At 47.1% G+C, this 20,799-nt stretch overlaps 10 non-coding genes across 10 annotated transcripts; all 10 read right to left on the bottom strand.

Annotated features, from left to right (window-relative positions):
- Nucleotides 1–5,988: 5,988 nt before the first annotated feature.
- Nucleotides 5,989–6,060, bottom strand: Trnat-agu (transfer RNA threonine (anticodon AGU)). Its single transcript has one exon. It is a non-coding gene; the product is annotated as a tRNA-Thr (tRNA).
- Nucleotides 6,061–7,527: 1,467 nt separating this feature from the next.
- Trnat-agu (transfer RNA threonine (anticodon AGU)) lies at nucleotides 7,528–7,599 on the bottom strand. Its single transcript has one exon. It is a non-coding gene; the product is annotated as a tRNA-Thr (tRNA).
- Nucleotides 7,600–9,078: 1,479 nt separating this feature from the next.
- Trnat-agu (transfer RNA threonine (anticodon AGU)) lies at nucleotides 9,079–9,150 on the bottom strand. The gene has a single exon. It is a non-coding gene; the product is annotated as a tRNA-Thr (tRNA).
- Nucleotides 9,151–10,599: 1,449 nt separating this feature from the next.
- On the bottom strand, nucleotides 10,600–10,671 carry Trnat-agu (transfer RNA threonine (anticodon AGU)). Its single transcript has one exon. It is a non-coding gene; the product is annotated as a tRNA-Thr (tRNA).
- Nucleotides 10,672–12,147: 1,476 nt separating this feature from the next.
- Trnat-agu (transfer RNA threonine (anticodon AGU)) lies at nucleotides 12,148–12,219 on the bottom strand. The gene has a single exon. It is a non-coding gene; the product is annotated as a tRNA-Thr (tRNA).
- A 1,446-nt stretch (nucleotides 12,220–13,665) lies between these two features.
- Nucleotides 13,666–13,737, bottom strand: Trnat-agu (transfer RNA threonine (anticodon AGU)). The gene has a single exon. It is a non-coding gene; the product is annotated as a tRNA-Thr (tRNA).
- Nucleotides 13,738–15,201: 1,464 nt separating this feature from the next.
- On the bottom strand, nucleotides 15,202–15,273 carry Trnat-agu (transfer RNA threonine (anticodon AGU)). Its single transcript has one exon. It is a non-coding gene; the product is annotated as a tRNA-Thr (tRNA).
- Nucleotides 15,274–16,713: 1,440 nt separating this feature from the next.
- On the bottom strand, nucleotides 16,714–16,785 carry Trnat-agu (transfer RNA threonine (anticodon AGU)). Its single transcript has one exon. It is a non-coding gene; the product is annotated as a tRNA-Thr (tRNA).
- Nucleotides 16,786–18,226: 1,441 nt separating this feature from the next.
- On the bottom strand, nucleotides 18,227–18,298 carry Trnat-agu (transfer RNA threonine (anticodon AGU)). The gene has a single exon. It is a non-coding gene; the product is annotated as a tRNA-Thr (tRNA).
- A 1,470-nt stretch (nucleotides 18,299–19,768) lies between these two features.
- On the bottom strand, nucleotides 19,769–19,840 carry Trnat-agu (transfer RNA threonine (anticodon AGU)). Its single transcript has one exon. It is a non-coding gene; the product is annotated as a tRNA-Thr (tRNA).
- Between the last annotated feature and the right edge of the window lie 959 nt (nucleotides 19,841–20,799).

The raw sequence follows: 20,799 nt of genomic DNA, 5'->3' as shown, positions 1-20,799 counted from the left end.
ACATACCGCAGCTGAAACGGTATTGTAGTCGGGTCGAGAGGGGCCACGTCAGACAGAGGACGATGAATATTGAACAAGACAGCCGTTGGGCCGGACGGATCCTGTTCAATGGTGACGCTCGTCCGATGAACGAGCAACGCCGCGGCTTTCGTGGCGAAATGAATAAGGCCGAGTCCTCCCTGTTCGCGCGGCAAAGTACATGTGTCGTAAGCCACCTTGAAAATATGTCCCCGCCACAACAGCCAATAGACTGCCTGTGTTATGGCTCTGCCCAAATTCTTGGGTACCTGAAATAACTGTGCGAGGTACCAAGCTTTGCTGAGCAAGAAAACATTTATTAAAAGCACCCGCTGTGTTAATGCGAGGGTGCGAGTCGCGCACAGGCTAGCCATAGCTCGTATGCCATTTAAGACAATGCGCCAGTTGTAAGACGCAGTCTGTAGCAGATTGGGTTGAAAACGAACACCCAAAATTTTGTGTTCCCGTTTCACTGTAAACCACGGGCGTTTGAAGCCCCGCGTCGCCGCATAAACGGGCAGAAAAAACCGTCTTTCGGGTATTGATGCTCGCACCGGATGCACGTTCATACTGGGTGAGAACTGCGCGTATTGTGTCGAAGTCTGTGGCCGAGGACACCAAGAGGCCAAGGTCATCGGCGTAAGCGCAACAAACGTGCTTCTCATCCCCAATCCGTATTCCCCTGCAAGCACTGTGCAAATTACGCAACAAAGGATCTATGGAAATTGCGTAAAGTGCCATTGACAGAGGGCACCCTTGTTTGACAGAACAGCGGAGTGGCACAGGTTCCGACAAAAATCCATTGATGCTAATCCGTGAGGTGGAATTATTGAAAAGGTTAAAAATCATAGTGATAAACTGTACACCGAAACCAAATTTCTGTAGCACTCGCCGGAGATATAGGTGGCTAACTCTGTCAAATGCCATTGCGAAATCGATGGATAAAATGCCAAAAGAAATTCTATTCGTCGAAGCATAGGCAATGGCATCTCGGTACGTCGAGACAGCACCATAGATAGTGCGTTTCGGCACTGCACAGTACTGAAAGGGACTAATCAGTTTTTTCATGACCTGTTTCAAGCGAGAGGAGACACATTTGGTAAAGAGTTTATAATCGCCATTAAGAAGGGTGATCGGTCGAAGATTGCACAGCTTCCTTGTGACTGTAACCTTTGGAGCCAATACCACAATACCCTCCAGGAAGGACGCGGGGACGTCCACGCCATTTAAAATTTCATTAAAAACATCAGTCAGGGCCGAGCCAAACAAGTGCCAAAAGTGTAGATAAAATTCCGGTGGTAAGCCATCTGCACCCGGGGATTTATTAGGGGAACATAGTTTTAAGACATCACGCACTTCCTCTACGGTAAATTGTTCAGTGAGGTGACGGCGGTCCCTTACTGATAAGACGTATGGAACGTCGTGGAGAAGCTCGGAAATGGCAGCAGCATCCGTGCGCTTCTCACTGAAAATTTCGACAAAGTGACGGCGGGTCTCGGCAAGAATTGCCGCCTGACTGTAAAGACGCGCACCGTCAGCTGATTCCAGCTCCGTGACGTAACGTCGCGTAGCGCGCCGGCGTTCGCGCAGCTGGTGAAAGACGGAGGGTGCTTCATCGACAAGCTTCCCGGGGGCCCGACTCCGTACGACAGATCCGCGCAACGAGTCCCTTTTCAAGTTAAGTAGACGGTGTTTTATTTGCCGAATTGTCGCCATCCGAAGAGCGGGATTATCAGTGTGCAAGTGGATGGCATCATTTAAACAGCTCTCATAAAAGTGCGATGTACATCGTTCCCAATGAGCAACATTCTGACTAAACTCCAGGATGGTCTTGCGTAAAGCCGGCTTAACAGATTCTACCCACCAAGACAAAGTGGAGGCACATAGGCCGCGATATTTCAGCACCCTCTGCCACACACGCACGATAACCGGCGCAAATTGTGGGTGTGAAATATGTCTCACATTAAACTTCCATAACCGACTTGCGCGGGGTTTAATCGCCAACAGAGAATGAAATCTGCAGACATACGCGCAATGATCGGAAAAAATCACGGGGTGAACAGAGGACTCCGTGAGACAGTGCTGTTTCTCCCGAGAAACATAAATTCTGTCAAGCCGACTCCTACCCGTGGGGTAAAAGAAAGTAAATCCCACGTCCCGTGGGTGTAAAAAACACCAAGAGTCAATTAAATTCATCTCCGTAACGAGCGTCTGCAATTCAAGGCACTTATACGGTCGCGGCTCCTGATCTCTATCATCCAGCACACAATTAAAATCGCCGCCCATGACTACAGGCAGGTGGGGGCCCTGTGAAAGGTGACAAACGTCACTACTATAAAAAACGCGGCGAAGCGGCTGCCCGTCGGCTCCAGAAGGGGCGTACACGTTAATGTATCGTACGTTGTTAATCGTGCAAGCTATACCACGACCATTCGGAATTGTAGCAACATTACTAAAATCATGATCAACCCGAATTAAAATGGCAGTACCACAATTACACTCGACATCAAAGTTCAAGAGGACTTGATAGCCCGGAATTGAGTGAATTAGGTCAGTCACAACCTCCTGCAAAAACACTACGTCAGCAGCAATGTTATTTAAAAAACCCACAAAACTTGCAAACTTTACATATGACTCTAATTTATTAAGATTTATTGTAGCAACGACAGATGGTGAGCGTACTACCATAGACTACAGGAAAAAAAACACACACACACACAAATTTAAATAAATTAGACAACGGGAATGGACCCACCCTCCTCCTCCATATCGTCTGCCCAGTCAGAACGTGCAGACGGTGCAGCCGAAGTAGGCGGTTCTTGTGTGGGAGGTGCAGACGCCGTATCCTGTGAAGAGGGGCGCGTGCGCCGCTGGGGGGTGTCTTCCGCCTTACGCTTAACCGAAAGTTGTGCCGGGTTCGTTGCCTGAGACGTCGTAGTGTCCATCGCTAACGTTGCATCAGAGTGGTGCAACATTTCTTTTAACTGCCGGACAACCTCTTCCCGCCTGTCTTCCGACACACTTGTCGTAGGCGCTGGCTGACTGCTCGCCACAGGACGCTGTGGACGACGTCCTGCCGCGACCGACGGCCGAGATTCGACTACGGGGCGGGGCAAGGGCTTGTGCGCCGGCTTTTGCACAGATTTTGGCTTTTGTTTTGACTTCGGACGCGGAACCTGCTTCCATTCCGGAGACGGGCTACGTTCTCCGCGAGAAAGGGATCGCTTTTCTAAAATCCGTGAACTACTGGCACTGCGGAAGCGTTCGGTATGACCACGCCTCTCCGAAACACTTTCTCGCCGTGGCTTTGGTTCCTGTGTGGCAGTAGCCCCGTCCGGAACACCTTGAAGTACGGCATTTGATGGTGACGAATCCACAGCCACAACAGGGGAGGTAACCACCTGAACGGGTTCTGATCCGGTCCGTTCCGAAACTTCAGGCACAGCCAGAGGCTGAAGTACTACACTAGCTGCGGGAACTGACTGAGAAGGGACGGACATGGCTTGAAAAGAATCAATACCGGTTGCAATGGGATCAGTATCCATCGCGACCGCAGCATTTAAAGGCGTTGCAGTTTCCACGGAACGTGCCGGTGAAGGGGGAACACCTAACAACACGGCCGCGTATGACGCGTCGTCATCTTGGCCACGGGGCGGCAGCTGCACAGGGCGTCGACGCCGAGGACAATTTTGCCTAAAATGGTCTGTGGCATTACAATAGGAGCAGGTTTGCGGCTGACCACTATACGAAATAAAAGCCCGGTGGCCGGCCATAACCAAAAACGAAGGAACGTGCTTCCTCACAATCATTTTGACACTACGGATACCGTTTTCCACTTGATATATATAAGCGGATGACCACTTTTCTTTCGTAGCAGACAAAACTGTACCATAAGGCGTAAGGCTACGAGCTATTGTCTCATTTCTAGTTTCGAACGGAAGATTAAATACTCTCACATTTCTGATACCAAAACCCGCATTCGACAAAGTAACATTGCTAATTGACCCATCAGAGTGTTTAAATTTACGTACACCACCGTTTTCACTGACGAGGGAGTCACACAGTTCCGGACTTTTCAGTTTGACGAACAAAGAGTTCAGGAACGCGTCTAATTGCAAGCCTAGCACATCACTTTCAGGAATTTTCAAGTCAGTTTTCAGCCACGAATGAATTTCGAAAGCAGACGGTCGGGTTACGTTTCTGTCAAATTCACATTGGATATTATTTTCGCGTTCTTCAGAATCCATCGTAACTTACAGTTCAGTTGACTACAGCAGCGAAGAAACAGGCACCGCGCCGAACCGCCGCCAACCGCGAAGCACACGTAAACACCGCACGATACGTCGGAGCGAGCGCGCGATGTGTTCGGGCCCACGGCTCCGAAGAGACTCTAAGGCCACGACGCGCAACTGATACCAAAAACTCGTCTGCCTCCTGTGAGGATCGAACTCACAACCCCTGGTTTACTAGAAGAGTGCTCTGCCACTGAGCTAAAGAGGCGCGGCCTAGCGGTACTTTTGCGTACTTCATCCTTACGGTCGTCTGGATCATCAGACTTCAGCTGACAACACTTCATATTACCGTCTAATATTTGCAGCTATGGCGACCCATTACTGCTTGCCTACACATCTGACACGTAAAGGAAGTGCTCTCCAAATAACACCACTTGCATTTCAGAACATGTCTTTCACACATGTCTACAAAATCACCTTCACCTTCAAATACAGTTTCGTAGCGACTGACGGAGACGTAGGCAAAGTTTAAAGTTGCTATTTCCATTACATCACGTTAATCAGAAAAACGGTAAGTTACATCTGAAGAGGAACAAAATTCCGTTCCTCCCCACGTGGGGCTCGAACCCACGACCCTGGGATTAAGAGCCTTATGTTCTACCGACTGAGCTAGCCGCACTGCCTCGGTGAGTACATGCCGGTTAGCACGTCACACAGTACTCGTTTGGGTTGATTGGTCCCATACAGAACCTCCCCATGTTGCCTAATGTTTTCCTAACGTCACACTCGTCACGTAGTTCACTTTTATTTCATAATCATTTCTGAGAGGTAACAGAATTGCATGACAACCTGCAGAGCTAGTTTCGTCAAAGTTAACACACATACTTGATGTGACTCATAAGCCGAACGAGTTACTTTCCGACGTTATTTTAGATGTGCAAGTGCCAGTCAAAAACACGCGGCGACGGCAATATGCAAACCAATTCGCTAGTTAACACCGGTCTTGTTGTGCGTGTTTCAAGCTCAAGAGCATCTCCAAGCAGAAAATGGTCAACAGCAACGTTCACACGGTTTCGTACTGCTCAAGTGCTGCACTAAAACGGTATGTTTCTTTTTCAGATCTGGAAAAACACGACCGAGAGAGGAATCAAACACGCAATCTTCGGATACGAAGTCCGACGCCTTATCCATTAGGCCACACGGTCACTGACAAACAAGTGGAACTTATATACGACTCATCTCAAAACGCTCACACCACTGAGGAGTTGTGTTTTCGTTCTACACAGACGCTGCCCCTTGCTCTTTCCCACCCATTTGATACATTCAACCTGCTACGAGACCTACCAAATATAGACTGGGAAACTAAACCACACACTTTGTGCATTCGGAAATGTAAAGCAGGGCGTCCCTCGCCGCATTTGCTACGATGTCCAGTTGCTACTTCTGCAGAAGTGGCGGCGGCGACGACGACGACGACGACGACGACGACGACGACGACGACGACGACGACGACAACCGCGGAAGGCTCTGAGATATGTGAGAAATACATCTATAAAATATATTTCAGACTGTCCCATCCCACCTTATGCTGTACCGCTTTGGCAAATGCTTTATCTGCGCCATTCGCCTTAATCACATCTGAGAGTAATTCTTAATAAAACGCCTCTCGCTAATTGTTATCATCCCAGATACTGTTTGCTATAAGGCCACGACGCGCAACTGATATCCAAAATTTGTCTGCCTCCTGTGAGGATCGAACTCACGACCCCTGGTTTACTAGACCAGTGCTCTGCCACTGAGCTAAAGAGGCGCGGCCTAGCGGTACTTTTGCGTACTTCATCCTTACGGTCGTCTGGATCATCAGACTTCAGCTGACAACACTTCATATTACCGTCTAATATTTGCAGCTATGGCGACCCATTACTGCTTGCCTACACATCTGACACGTAAAGGAAGTGCTCTCCAAATAACACCACTTGCATTTCAGAACATGTCTTTCACACATGTCTACAAAATCACCTTCACCTTCAAATACAGTTTCGTAGCGACTGACGGAGACGTAGGCAAAGTTTAAAGTTGCTATTTCCATTACATCACGTTAATCAGAAAAACGGTAAGTTACATCTGAAGAGGAACAAAATTCCGTTCCTCCCCACGTAGGTCTCGAACCCACGACCCTGGGATTAAGAGCCTTATGTTCTACCGACTGAGCTAGCCGCACTGCCTCGGTGAGTACATGCCGGTTAGCACGTCACACAGTACTCGTTTGGGTTGATTGGTCCCATACAGAACCTCCCCATGTTGCCTAATGTTTTCCTAACGTCACACTCGTCACGTAGTTCACTTTTATTTCATAATCATTTCTGAGAGGTAACAGAATTGCATGACAACCTGCAGAGCTAGTTTCGTCAAAGTTAACACACATACTTGATGTGACTCATAAGCCGAACGAGTTACTTTCCGACGTTATTTTAGATGTGCAAGTGCCAGTCAAAAACACGCGGCGACGGCAATATGCAAACCAATTCGCTAGTTAACACCGGTCTTGTTGTGCGTGTTTCAAGCTCAAGAGCATCTCCAAGCAGAAAATGGTCAACAGCAACGTTCACACGGTTTCGTACTGCTCAAGTGCTGCACTAAAACGGTATGTTTCTTTTTCAGATCTGGAAAAACACGACCGAGAGAGGAATCAAACACGCAATCTTCGGATACGAAGTCCGACGCCTTATCCATTAGGCCACACGGTCACTGACAAACAAGTGGAACTTATATACGACTCATCTCAAAACGCTCACACCACTGAGGAGTTGTGTTTTCGTTCTACACAGACGCTGCCCCTTGCTCTTTCCCACCCATTTGATACATTCAACCTGCTACGAGACCTACCAAATATAGACTGGGAAACTAAACCACACACTTTGTGCATTCGGAAATGTAAAGCAGGGCGTCCCTCGCCGCATTTGCTACGATGTCCAGTTGCTACTTCTGCAGAAGTGGCGGCGGCGACGACGACGACGACGACGACGACGACGACGACGACGACGACGACGACAACCGCGGAAGGCTCTGAGATATGTGAGAAATACATCTATAAAATATATTTCAGACTGTCCCATCCCACCTTATGCTGTACCGCTTTGGCAAATGCTTTATCTGCGCCATTCGCCTTAATCACATCTGAGAGTAATTCTTAATAAAACGCCTCTCGCTAATTGTTATCATCCCAGATACTGTTTGCTATAAGGCCACGACGCGCAACTGATATCCAAAATTTGTCTGCCTCCTGTGAGGATCGAACTCACGACCCCTGGTTTACTAGACCAGTGCTCTGCCACTGAGCTAAAGAGGCGCGGCCTAGCGGTACTTTTGCGTACTTCATCCTTACGGTCGTCTGGATCATCAGACTTCAGCTGACAACACTTCATATTACCGTCTAATATTTGCAGCTATGGCGACCCATTACTGCTTGCCTACACATCTGACACGTAAAGGAAGTGCTCTCCAAATAACACCACTTGCATTTCAGAACATGTCTTTCACACATGTCTACAAAATCACCTTCACCTTCAAATACAGTTTCGTAGCGACTGACGGAGACGTAGGCAAAGTTTAAAGTTGCTATTTCCATTACATCACGTTAATCAGAAAAACGGTAAGTTACATCTGAAGAGGAACAAAATTCCGTTCCTCCCCACGTAGGTCTCGAACCCACGACCCTGGGATTAAGAGCCTTATGTTCTACCGACTGAGCTAGCCGCACTGCCTCGGTGAGTACATGCCGGTTAGCACGTCACACAGTACTCGTTTGGGTTGATTGGTCCCATACAGAACCTCCCCATGTTGCCTAATGTTTTCCTAACGTCACACTCGTCACGTAGTTCACTTTTATTTCATAATCATTTCTGAGAGGTAACAGAATTGCATGACAACCTGCAGAGCTAGTTTCGTCAAAATTAACACACATACTTGATGTGACTCATAAGCCGAACGAGTTACTTTCCGACGTTATTTTAGATGTGCAAGTGCCAGTCAAAAACACGCGGCGACGGCAATATGCAAACCAATTCGCTAGTTAACACCGGTCTTGTTGTGCGTGTTTCAAGCTCAAGAGCATCTCCAAGCAGAAAATGGTCAACAGCAACGTTCACACGGTTTCGTACTGCTCAAGTGCTGCACTAAAACGGTATGTTTCTTTTTCAGATCTGGAAAAACACGACCGAGAGAGGAATCAAACACACAATCTTCGGATACGAAGTCCGACGCCTTATCCATTAGGCCACACGGTCACTGACAAACAAGTGGAACTTATATACGACTCATCTCAAAACGCTCACACCACTGAGGAGTTGTGTTTTCGTTCTACACAGACGCTGCCCCTTGCTCTTTCCCACCCATTTGATACATTCAACCTGCTACGAGACCTACCAAATATAGACTGGGAAACTAAACCACACACTTTGTGCATTCGGAAATGTAAGGCAGGGCGTCCCTCGCCGCATTTGCTACGATGTCCAGTTGCTACTTCTGCAGAAGTGGCGGCGGCGGCGACGACGACGACGACGACGACGACGACGACGACGACGACGACGACGACGACGACGACAACCGCGGAAGGCTCTGAGATATGTGAGAAATACATCTATAAAATATATTTCAGACTGTCCCATCCCACCTTATGCTGTACCGCTTTGGCAAATGCTTTATCTGCGCCATTCGCCTTAATCACATCTGAGAGTAATTCCTAATAAAACGCCTCTCGCTAATTGTTATCATCCCAGATACTGTTTGCTATAAGGCCACGACGCGCAACTGATATCCAAAATTCGTCTGCCTCCTGTGAGGATCGAACTCACGACCCCTGGTTTACTAGACCAGTGCTCTGCCACTGAGCTAAAGAGGCGCGGCCTAGCGGTACTTTTGCGTACTTCATCCTTACGGTCGTCTGGATCATCAGACTTCAGCTGACAACACTTCATATTACCGTCTAATATTTGCAGCCATGGCGACCCATTACTGCTTGCCTACACATCTGACACGTAAAGGAAGTGCTCTCCAAATAACACCACTTGCATTTCAGAACATGTCTTTCACACATGTCTACAAAATCACCTTCACCTTCAAATACAGTTTCGTAGCGACTGACGGAGACGTAGGCAAAGTTTAAAGTTGCTATTTCCATTACATCACGTTAATCAGAAAAACGGTAAGTTACATCTGAAGAGGAACAAAATTCCGTTCCTCCCCACGTGGGGCTCGAACCCACGACCCTGGGATTAAGAGCCTTATGTTCTACCGACTGAGCTTGCCGCGCTGCCTCGGTGAGTACATGCCGGTTAGCACGTCACACAGTACTCGTTTGGGTTGATTGGTCCCATACAGAACCTCCCCATGTTGCCTAATGTTTTCCTAACGTCACACTCGTCACGTAGTTCACTTTTATTTCATAATCATTTCTGAGAGGTAACAGAATTGCATGACAACCTGCAGAGCTAGTTTCGTCAAAATTAACACACATACTTGATGTGACTCATAAGCCGAACGAGTTACTTTCCGACGTTATTTTAGATGTGCAAGTGCCAGTCAAAAACACGCGGCGACGGCAATATGCAAACCAATTCGCTAGTTAACACCGGTCTTGTTGTGCGTGTTTCAAGCTCAAGAGCATCTCCAAGCAGAAAATGGTCAACAGCAACGTTCACACGGTTTCGTACTGCTCAAGTGCTGCACTAAAACGGTATGTTTCTTTTTCAGATCTGGAAAAACACGACCGAGAGAGGAATCAAACACGCAATCTTCGGATACGAAGTCCGACGCCTTATCCATTAGGCCACACGGTCACTGACAAACAAGTGGAACTTATATACGACTCATCTCAAAACGCTCACACCACTGAGGAGTTGTGTTTTCGTTCTACACAGACGCTGCCCCTTGCTCTTTCCCACCCATTTGATACATTCAACCTGCTACGAGACCTACCAAATATAGACTGGGAAACTAAACCACACACTTTGTGCATTCGGAAATGTAAGGCAGGGCGTCCCTCGCCGCATTTGCTACGATGTCCAGTTGCTACTTCTGCAGAAGTGGCGGCGGCGGCGACGACGACGACGACGACGACGACGACAACCGGGGAAGGCTCTGAGATATGTGAGAAATACATCTATAAAATATATTTCAGACTGTCCCATCCCACCTTATGCTGTACCGCTTTGGCAAATGCTTTATCTGCGCCATTCGCCTTAATCACATCTGAGAGTAATTCTTAATAAAACGCCTCTCGCTAATTGTTATCATCCCAGATACTGTTTGCTATAAGGCCACGACGCGCAACTGATATCCAAAATTCGTCTGCCTCCTGTGAGGATCGAACTCACGACCCCTGGTTTACTAGACCAGTGCTCTGCCACTGAGCTAAAGAGGCGCGGCCTAGCGGTACTTTTGCGTACTTCATCCTTACGGTCGTCTGGATCATCAGACTTCAGCTGACAACACTTCATATTACCGTCTAATATTTGCAGCTATGGCGACCCATTACTGCTTGCCTACACATCTGACACGTAAAGGAAGTGCTCTCCAAATAACACCACTTGCATTTCAGAACATGTCTTTCACACATGTCTACAAAATCACCTTCACCTTCAAATACAGTTTCGTAGCGACTGACGGAGACGTAGGCAAAGTTTAAAGTTGCTATTTCCATTACATCACGTTAATCAGAACAACGGTAAGTTACATCTGAAGAGGAACAAAATTCCGTTCCTCCCCACGTGGGGCTCGAACCCACGACCCTGGGATTAAGAGCCTTATGTTCTACCGACTGAGCTAGCCGCACTGCCTCGGTGAGTACATGCCGGTTAGCACGTCACACAGTACTCGTTTGGGTTGATTGGTCCCATACAGAACCTCCCCATGTTGCCTAATGTTTTCCTAACGTCACACTCGTCACGTAGTTCACTTTTATTTCATAATCATTTCTGAGAGGTAACAGAATTGCATGACAACCTGCAGAGCTAGTTTCGTCAAAGTTAACACACATACTTGATGTGACTCATAAGCCGAACGAGTTACTTTCCGACGTTATTTTAGATGTGCAAGTGCCAGTCAAAAACACGCGGCGACGGCAATATGCAAACCAATTCGCTAGTTAACACCGGTCTTGTTGTGCGTGTTTCAAGCTCAAGAGCATCTCCAAGCAGAAAATGGTCAACAGCAACGTTCACACGGTTTCGTACTGCTCAAGTGCTGCACTAAAACGGTATGTTTCTTTTTCAGATCTGGAAAAACACGACCGAGAGAGGAATCAAACACGCAATCTTCGGATACGAAGTCCGACGCCTTATCCATTAGGCCACACGGTCACTGACAAACAAGTGGAACTTATATACGACTCATCTCAAAACGCTCACACCACTGAGGAGTTGTGTTTTCGTTCTACACAGACGCTGCCCCTTGCTCTTTCCCACCCATTTGATACATTCAACCTGCTACGAGACCTACCAAATATAGACTGGGAAACTAAACCACACACTTTGTGCATTCGGAAATGTAAGGCAGGGCGTCCCTCGCCGCATTTGCTACGATGTCCAGTTGCTACTTCTGCAGAAGTGGCGGCGGCGGCGACGACGACGACGACGACGACGACGACGACGACGACGACGACGACGACGACGACAACCGCGGAAGGCTCTGAGATATGTGAGAAATACATCTATAAAATATATTTCAGACTGTCCCATCCCACCTTATGCTGTACCGCTTTGGCAAATGCTTTATCTGCGCCATTCGCCTTAATCACATCTGAGAGTAATTCTTAATAAAACGCCTCTCGCTAATTGTTATCATCCCAGATACTGTTTGCTATAAGGCCACGACGCGCAACTGATATCCAAAATTCGTCTGCCTCCTGTGAGGATCGAACTCACGACCCCTGGTTTACTAGACCAGTGCTCTGCCACTGAGCTAAAGAGGCGCGGCCTAGCGGTACTTTTGCGTACTTCATCCTTACGGTCGTCTGGATCATCAGACTTCAGCTGACAACACTTCATATTACCGTCTAATATTTGCAGCTATGGCGACCCATTACTGCTTGCCTACACGTCTGACACGTAAAGGAAGTGCTCTCCAAATAACACCACTTGCATTTCAGAACATGTCTTTCACACATGTCTACAAAATCACCTTCACCTTCAAATACAGTTTCGTAGCGACTGACGGAGACGTAGGCAAAGTTTAAAGTTGCTATTTCCATTACATCACGTTAATCAGAACAACGGTAAGTTACATCTGAAGAGGAACAAAATTCCGTTCCTCCCCACGTGGGTCTCGAACCCACGACCCTGGGATTAAGAGCCTTATGTTCTACCGACTGAGCTAGCCGCACTGCCTCGGTGAGTACATGCCGGTTAGCACGTCACACAGTACTCGTTTGGGTTGATTGGTCCCATACAGAACCTCCCCATGTTGCCTAATGTTTTCCTAACGTCACACTCGTCACGTAGTTCACTTTTATTTCATAATCATTTCTGAGAGGTAACAGAACTGCATGACAACCTGCAGAGCTAGTTTCGTCAAAATTAACACACATACTTGATGTGACTCATAAGCCGAACGAGTTACTTTCCGACGTTATTTTAGATGTGCAAGTGCCAGTCAAAAACACGCGGCGACGGCAATATGCAAACCAATTCGCTAGTTAACACCGGTCTTGTTGTGCGTGTTTCAAGCTCAAGAGCATCTCCAAGCAGAAAATGGTCAACAGCAACGTTCACACGGTTTCGTACTGCTCAAGTGCTGCACTAAAACGGTATGTTTCTTTTTCAGATCTGGAAAAACACGACCGAGAGAGGAATCAAACACGCAATCTTCGGATACGAAGTCCGACGCCTTATCCATTAGGCCACACGGTCACTGACAAACAAGTGGAACTTATATACGACTCATCTCAAAACGCTCACACCACTGAGGAGTTGTGTTTTCGTTCTACACAGACGCTGCCCCTTGCTCTTTCCCACCCATTTGATACATTCAACCTGCCACGAGACCTACCAAATATAGACTGGGAAACTAAACCACACACTTTGTGCATTCGGAAATGTAAGGCAGGGCGTCCCTCGCCGCATTTGCTACGATGTCCAGTTGCTACTTCTGCAGAAGTGGCGGCGGCGGCGACGACGACGACGACGACGACGACAACCGCGGAAGGCTCTGAGATATGTGAGAAATACATCTATAGAATATATTTCAGACTGTCCCATCCCACCTTATGCTGTACCGCTTTGGCAAATGCTTTATCTGCGCCATTCGCCTTAATCACATCTGAGAGTAATTCTTAATAAAACGCCTCTCGCTAATTGTTATCATCCCAGATACTGTTTGCTATAAGGCCACGACGCGCAACTGATATCCAAAATTCGTCTGCCTCCTGTGAGGATCGAACTCACAACCCCTGGTTTACTAGACCAGTGCTCTGCCACTGAGCTAAAGAGGCGCGGCCTAGCGGTACTTTTGCGTACTTCATCCTTACGGTCGTCTGGATCATCAGACTTCAGCTGACAACACTTCATATTACCGTCTAATATTTGCAGCTATGGCGACCCATTACTGCTTGCCTACACATCTGACACGTAAAGGAAGTGCTCTCCAAATAACACCACTTGCATTTCAGAACATGTCTTTCACACATGTCTACAAAATCACCTTCACCTTCAAATACAGTTTCGTAGCGACTGACGGAGACGTAGGCAAAGTTTAAAGTTGCTATTTCCATTACATCACGTTAATCAGAAAAACGGTAAGTTACATCTGAAGAGGAACAAAATTCCGTTCCTCCCCACGTGGGTCTCGAACCCACGACCCTGCGATTAAGAGCCTTATGTTCTACCGACTGAGCTAGCCGCGCTGCCTCGGTGAGTACATGCCGGTTAGCACGTCACACAGTACTCGTTTGGGTTGATTGGTCCCATACAGAACCTCCCCATGTTGCCTAATGTTTTCCTAACGTCACACTCGTCACGTAGTTCACTTTTATTTCATAATCATTTCTGAGAGGTAACAGAATTGCATGACAACCTGCAGAGCTAGTTTCGCCAAAGTTAACACACATACTTGATGTGACTCATAAGCCGAACGAGTTACTTTCCGACGTTATTTTAGATGTGCAAGTGCCAGTCAAAAACACGCGGCGACGGCAATATGCAAACCAATTCGCTAGTTAACACCGGTCTTGTTGTGCGTGTTTCAAGCTCAAGAGCATCTCCAAGCAGAAAATGGTCAACAGCAACGTTCACACGGTTTCGTACTGCTCAAGTGCTGCACTAAAACGGTATGTTTCTTTTTCAGATCTGGAAAAACACGACCGAGAGAGGAATCAAACACGCAATCTTCGGATACGAAGTCCGACGCCTTATCCATTAGGCCACACGGTCACTGACAAACAAGTGGAACTTATATACGACTCATCTCAAAACGCTCACACCACTGAGGAGTTGTGTTTTCGTTCTACACAGACGCTGCCCCTTGCTCTTTCCCACGCATTTGATACATTCAACCTGCTACGAGACCTACCAAATATAGACTGGGAAACTGAACCACACACTTTGTGCATTCGGAAATGTAAGGCAGGGCGTCCCTCGCCGCATTTGCTACGATGTCCAGTTGCTACTTCTGCAGAAGTGGCGGCGGCGGCGACGACGACGACGACGACGACGACGACGACGACGACGACGACAACCGCGGAAGGCTCTGAGATATGTGAGAAATACATCTATAAAATATATTTCAGACTGTCCCATCCCACCTTATGCTGTACCGCTTTGGCAAATGCTTTATCTGCGCCATTCGCCTTAATCACATCTGAGAGTAATTCTTAATAAAACGCCTCTCGCTAATTGTTATCATCCCAGATACTGTTTGCTATAAGGCCACGACGCGCAACTGATATCCAAAATTCGTCTGCCTCCTGTGAGGATCGAACTCACGACCCCTGGTTTACTAGACCAGTGCTCTGCCACTGAGCTAAAGAGGCGCGGCCTAGCGGTACTTTTGCGTACTTCATCCTTACGGTCGTCTGGATCATCAGACTTCAGCTGACAACACTTCATATTACCGTCTAATATTTGCAGCTATGGCGACCCATTACTGCTTGCCTACACATCTGACACGTAAAGGAAGTGCTCTCCAAATAACACCACTTGCATTTCAGAACATGTCTTTCACACATGTCTACAAAATCACCTTCACCTTCAAATACAGTTTCGTAGCGACTGACGGAGACGTAGGCAAAGTTTAAAGTTGCTATTTCCATTACATCACGTTAATCAGAACAACGGTAAGTTACATCTGAAGAGGAACAAAATTCCGTTCCTCCCCACGTGGGTCTCGAACCCACGACCCTGGGATTAAGAGCCTTATGTTCTACCGACTGAGCTAGCCGCACTGCCTCGGTGAGTACATGCCGGTTAGCACGTCACACAGTACTCGTTTGGGTTGATTGGTCCCATACAGAACCTCCCCATGTTGCCTAATGTTTTCCTAACGTCACACTCGTCACGTAGTTCACTTTTATTTCATAATCATTTCTGAGAGGTAACAGAATTGCATGACAACCTGCATAGCTAGTTTCGTCAAAATTAACACACATACTTGATGTGACTCATAAGCCGAACGAGTTTCTTTCCGACGTTATTTTAGATGTGCAAGTGCCAGTCAAAAACACGCGGCGACGGCAATATGCAAACCAATTCGCTAGTTAACACCGGTCTTGTTGTGCGTGTTTCAAGCTCAAGAGCATCTCCAAGCAGAAAATGGTCAACAGCAACGTTCACACGGTTTCGTACTGCTCAAGTGCTGCACTAAAACGGTATGTTTCTTTTTCAGATCTGGAAAAACACGACCGAGAGAGGAATCAAACACGCAATCTTCGGATACGAAGTCCGACGCCTTATCTATTAGGCCACACGGTCACTGACAAACAAGTGGAACTTATATACGACTCATCTCAAAACGCTCACACCACTGAGGAGTTGTGTTTTCGTTCTACACAGACGCTGCCCCTTGCTCTTTCCCACACATTTGATACATTCAACCTGCTACGAGACCTACCAAATATAGACTGGGAAACTAAACCACACACTTTGTGCATTCGGAAATGTAAGGCAGGGCGTCCCTCGCCGCATTTGCTACGATGTCCAGTTGCTACTTCTGCGGAAGTGGCGACGACGACGACGACGACGACGACGACAACCGCGGAAGGCTCTGAGATATGTGAGAAATACATCTATAAAATATATTTCAGACTGTCCCATCCCACCTTATGCTGTACCGCTTTGGCAAATGCTTTATCTGCGCCATTCGCCTTAATCACATCTGAGAGTAATTCTTAATAAAACGCCTCTCGCTAATTGTTATCATCCCAGATACTGTTTGCTATAAGGCCACGACGCGCAACTGATATCCAAAATTCGTCTGCCTCCTGTGAGGATCGAACTCACGACCCCTGGTTTACTAGACCAGTGCTCTGCCACTGAGCTAAAGAGGCGCAGCCTAGCGGTACTTTTGCGTACTTCATCCTTACGGTCGTCTGGATCATCAGACTTCAGCTGACAACACTTCATATTACCGTCTAATATTTGCAGCTATGGCGACCCATTACTGCTTGCCTACACATCTGACACGTAAAGGAAGTGCTCTCCAAATAACACCACTTGCATTTCAGAACATGTCTTTCACACATGTCTACAAAATCACCTTCACCTTCAAATACAGTTTCGTAGCGACTGACGGAGACGTAGGCAAAGTTTAAAGTTGCTATTTCCATTACATCACGTTAATCAGAAAAACGGTAAGTTACATCTGAAGAGGAACAAAATTCCGTTCCTCCCCACGTGGGTCTCGAACCCACGACCCTGGGATTAAGAGCCTTATGTTCTACCGACTGAGCTAGCCGCACTGCCTCGGTGAGTACATGCCGGTTAGCACGTCACACAGTACTCGTTTGGGTTGATTGGTCCCATACAGAACCTCCCCATGTTGCCTAATGTTTTCCTAACGTCACACTCGTCACGTAGTTCACTTTTATTTCATAATCATTTCTGAGAGGTAACAGAATTGCATGACAACCTGCAGAGCTAGTTTCGTCAAAGTTAACACACATACTTGATGTGACTCATAAGCCGAACGAGTTACTTTCCGACGTTATTTTAGATGTGCAAGTGCCAGTCAAAAACACGTGGCGACGGCAATATGCAAACCAATTCGCTAGTTAACACCGGTCTTGTTGTGCGTGTTTCAAGCTCAAGAGCATCTCCAAGCAGAAAATGGTCAACAGCAACGTTCACACGGTTTCGTACTGCTCAAGTGCTGCACTAAAACGGTATGTTTCTTTTTCATATCTGGAAAAACACGACCGAGAGAGGAATCAAACACGCAATCTTCGGATACGAAGTCCGACGCCTTATCCATTAGGCCACACGGTCACTGACAAACAAGTGGAACTTATATACGACTCATCTCAAAACGCTCACACCACTGAGGAGTTGTGTTTTCGTTCTACACAGACGCTGCCCCTTGCTCTTTCCCACCCATTTGATACATTCAACCTGCTACGAGACCTACCAAATATAGACTGGGAAACTAAACCACACACTTTGTGCATTCGGAAATGTAAGGCAGGGCGTCCCTCGCCGCATTTGCTACGATGTCCAGTTGCTACTTCTGCAGAAGTGGCGACGACGACGACGACGACGACGACGACAACCGCGGAAGGCTCTGAGATATGTGAGAAATACATCTATAAAATATATTTCAGACTGTCCCATCCCACCTTATGCTGTACCGCTTTGGCAAATGCTTTATCTGCGCCATTCGCCTTAATCACATCTGAGAGTAATTCTTAATAAAACGCCTCTCGCTAATTGTTAGTCATCCCAGATACTGTTTGCTATAAGGCCACGACGCGCAACTGATATCCAAAATTCGTCTGCCTCCTGTGAGGATCGAACTCACGACCCCTGGTTTACTAGACCAGTGCTCTGCCACTGAGCTAAAGAGGCGCAGCCTAGCGGTACTTTTGCGTACTTCATCCTTACGGTCGTCTGGATCATCAGACTTCAGCTGACAACACTTCATATTACCGTCTAATATTTGCAGCTATGGCGACCCATTACTGCTTGCCTACACATCTGACACGTAAAGGAAGTGCTCTCCACATAACACCACTTGCATTTCAGAACATGTCTTTCACACATGTCTACAAAATCACCTTCACCTTCAAATACAGTTTCGTAGCGACTGACGGAGACGTAGGCAAAGTTTAAAGTTGCTATTTCCATTACATCACGTTAATCAGAAAAACGGTAAGTTACATCTGAAGAGGAACAAAATTCCGTTCCTCCCCACGTGGGTCTCGAACCCACGACCCTGGGATTAAGAGCCTTATGTTCTACCGACTGAGCTAGCCGCACTGCCTCGGTGAGTACATGCCGGTTAGCACGTCACACAGTACTCGTTTGGGTTGATTGGTCCCATACAGAACCTCCCCATGTTGCCTAATGTTTTCCTAACGTCACACTCGTCACGTAGTTCACTTTTATTTCATAATCATTTCTGAGAGGTAACAGAATTGCATGACAACCTGCAGAGCTAGTTTCGTCAAAATTAACACACATACTTGATGTGACTCATAAGCCGAACGAGTTACTTTCCGACGTTATTTTAGATGTGCAAGTGCCAGTCAAAAACACGCGGCGACGGCAATATGCAAACCAATTCGCTAGTTAACACCGGTCTTGTTGTGCGTGTTTCAAGCTCAAGAGCATCTCCAAGCAGAAAATGGTCAACAGCAACGTTCACACGGTTTCGTACTGCTCAAGTGCTGCACTAAAACGGTATGTTTCTTTTTCAGATCTGGAAAAACACGACCGAGAGAGGAATCAAACACGCAATCTTCGGATACGAAGTCCGACGCCTTATCCATTAGGCCACACGGTCACTGACAAACAAGTGGAACTTATATACGACTCATCTCAAAACGCTCACACCACTGAGGAGTTGTGTTTTCGTTCTACACAGACGCTGCCCCTTGCTCTTTCCCACCCATTTGATACATTCAACCTGCTACGAGACCTACCAAATATAGACTGGGAAACTAAACCACACACTTTGTGCATTCGGAAATGTAAGGCAGGGCGTCCCTCGCCGCATTTGCTACGATGTCCAGTTGCTACTTCTGCAGAAGTGGCGGCGGCGGCGGAGACGACGACGACGACGACGACGACGACGACGACGACGACGACGACAACCGCGGAAGGCTCTGAGATATGTGAGAAATACATCTATAAAATATATTTCAGACTGTCCCATCCCACCTTATGCTGTACCGCTTTGGCAAATGCTTTATCTGCGCCATTCGCCTTAATCACATCTGAGAGTAATTCTTAATAAAACGCCTCTCGCTAATTGTTATCATCCCAGATACTGTTTGCTATAAGGCCACGACGCGCAACTGATATCCAAAATTCGTCTGCCTCCTGTGAGGATCGAACTCACGACCCCTGGTTTACTAGACCAGTGCTCTGCCACTGAGCTAAAGAGGCGCGGCCTAGCGGTACTTTTGCGTACTTCATCCTTACGGTCGTCTGGATCATCAGACTTCAGCTGACAACACTTCATATTACCGTCTAATATTTGCAGCTATGGCGACCAATTACTGCTTGCCTACACATCTGACACGTAAAGGAAGTGCTCTCCAAATAACACCACTTGCATTTCAGAACATGTCTTTCACACATGTCTACAAAATCACCTTCACCTTCAAATACAGTTTCGTAGCGACTGACGGAGACGTAGGCAAAGTTTAAAGTTGCTATTTCCATTACATCACGTTAATCAGAAAAACGGTAAGTTACATCTGAAGAGGAACAAAATTCCGATCCTCCCCACGTGGGGCTCGAACCCACGACCCTAGGATTAAGAGCCTTATGTTCTACCGACTGAGCTAGCCGCACTACCACGGTGAGTACATGCCGGTTAGCACGTCACACAGTACTCGTTTGGGTTGATTGGTCCCATACAGAACCTCCCCATGTTGCCTAATGTTTTCCTAACGTCACACTCGTCACGTAGTTCACTTTTATTTCATAATCATTTCTGAGAGGTAACAGAATTGCATGACAACCTGCAGAGCTAGTTTCGTCAAAATTAACACACATACTTGATGTGACTCATAAGCCGAACGAGTTACTTTCCGACGTTATTTTAGATGTGCAAGTGCCAGTCAAAAACACGCGGCGACGGCAATATGCAAACCAATTCGCTAGTTAACACCGGTCTTGTTGTGCGTGTTTCAAGCTCAAGAGCATCTCCAAGCAGAAAATGGTCAACAGCAACGTTCACACGGTTTCGTACTGCTCAAGTGCTGCACTAAAACGGTATGTTTCTTTTTCAGATCTGGAAAAACACGACCGAGAGAGGAATCAAACACGCAATCTTCGGATACGAAGTCCGACGCCTTATCCATTAGGCCACACGGTCACTGACAAACAAGTGGAACTTA

Source organism: Schistocerca gregaria, chromosome 4, assembly GCF_023897955.1.
Source record: "Schistocerca gregaria isolate iqSchGreg1 chromosome 4, iqSchGreg1.2, whole genome shotgun sequence".
NCBI classification, from domain to species: Eukaryota; Metazoa; Arthropoda; class Insecta; order Orthoptera; family Acrididae; genus Schistocerca; species Schistocerca gregaria.
This window is presented reverse-complemented; position numbering and strand designations above follow the sequence as displayed.